Source organism: Poecilia latipinna, unplaced genomic scaffold, assembly GCF_001443285.1.
Source record: "Poecilia latipinna isolate Pla-1442-1.1 unplaced genomic scaffold, P_latipinna-1.0 Scaffold1672, whole genome shotgun sequence".
NCBI lineage: Eukaryota > Metazoa > Chordata > Actinopteri > Cyprinodontiformes > Poeciliidae > Poecilia > Poecilia latipinna.
In genome coordinates, this window is record NW_015114288.1 from 3,173 (window position 1) to 5,227 (window position 2,055).

Here is a 2,055-nt window from a genome sequence, read left to right on the forward strand (position 1 = left end):
GTATCATGTGTTTTCCAGCCATGGAAAACACATGATATATGATGGATGGATGGATGGATGGATGGATGGATGGATGGATGGATGGATGGATGGATGGATGGATGGATGGATGGATGGATGGATGGAGGTGTTATGGAAAAGTGAGTAGATTTGAAACTTGCTGGTACATTAAAACTCTCCTCACTGATCCGTGCTGAAGACTAAAAGCTGTTTAAAACTTATAAAACTCGAGTTCTTTCTTACCTTATTGTATAATGTAAGCTCATTTTGATGTTACATGTGCAACAGGCACTTGAACCTTCATCAAAACGACAGAACTCATCAGAAAAACTTTCACCACTTCTAGCTTTTTTTTTTTAGTATTTGGTTTCCAGGTCTGCTTACCACTCAGGAGGGCTTTTGTCCCACTCCTTTTTTAGGTTTCATGGTTGTTGCTTGGCAACTTGGATCTTCAGCTGACTCCATAGATTTTCTGTGGTACAAAGATCTGAAGACAGGCAAGGTAACTCCTTCATCGTCATGGAAATCGTCTTTATCCACTCATTTGATGTCAGGTTTTTATGTCATATTCATACTGGAAGATTCATCCACATTCCATCTTCATTGTTCTGACTAAGTTATAAAGTTCCTGTTCAGTATTTTGTGCTTTGTGTTCCTGTCTCATAGCCTGTTTAGTAGTCCTATAAAAGAAGAGCTTCATGTTTCCTTCTGCTGTGTTTGTTTGTGTTGGTTTTCTGGTCAAACTCAGTATTTGTCTTCCATCAAACCCAGTGAGTCCAGATGATGGCACACAGTGTGATGTGATCTGGTCATCAATGTATTCAGTAAACCTGTTTTGACTCCTGATTTGATGCAAACAAATCATTGCTTCCCTACTGTATCATTGTTTTCAGGTGATATAAGCCTGTGACTTGAACTCTGATATATTTGTATATGATAATTACAAAGCAAATATACATATCTGTATATTTGCTTTGTAATTCATGTTGTATTTTTTTTTCTTTGGACTAATTCCTTTTACTAAAAGGAGTAAGTAAAACTCCTATTGAACAGGATTAAGGCCTGTCTCGCAGTTTTTTTGTTTGTTTTTTTTTTTTTTCAAAAAATCAAAGCCAAATAACAGATTCTCTTCACTCATTTTTCTGATTTAAAATAAGTGTGCTTGAATCCTCACTATTTGATGCAAAAGCACAAATCTTTGTAAACCAATGTGTTTAAATTAGTCTGCTGTGTTTAAATGAAAAAGAATCATTTATTTACTCTGTTGGTGTTATAATCAGTTGGAGCAGATATTCAGGCAGATGACATGTAGGGCAGCAGAGTAAACACGGCCAGCTGCGGCTCAGGTTACCGTTTCATCACTGTTTCTCTTATGGATGAACTCAGATTGCTGACATTCCCCTTCGGTGTCTGCATGTGTTTATGTGAAGCTGCTAACATTGCAAGAAGCCTCTGTCATATTCTATTCACGGCCATCTTGGCACCGTTCCACAAACATGCCTTTAATCATTGGCTCAAACACGGAACTAACAAGTGTGATTGGCTAAGACTCACTGTGTCACTGCTTGATTTCTAATCACGATAACTTTACATGAGCCTGATCAATTCTATTACAGTCTTTTATAATCTAAAGTTGTAAACGTCTGTTCAGCACCAGGTTGTGTTTTCAGGATCTCTGTCCAGAATTTGTTGAGAATCAGATTTGATTCTCTGGCTATGCTAAATGCAACAAAATCTCTTCCTTTCCATTTGAAATGAATACCTTTCAAATTGTGAGGAAGACGTTGGAGAAACTCAGCCACAAGGAGCCATCATGCTACCATAAAAATAAGTATGAACCAGAGGAGGCCAGAGACGGAAATAGAAGAGATATTCATGACGACTGCCACTTCTCAGTTATAAAGCTCTTATTACATCAACTTATTTAGTCAGGTTTGAAATTAAGTTTGCTCTCATCCAAGTAGTATTTTTATATTAGCAAAAATATACAAGACCCCATCCGAAAGATTTATATATATATATATATATATATATATATATATATATATATATATA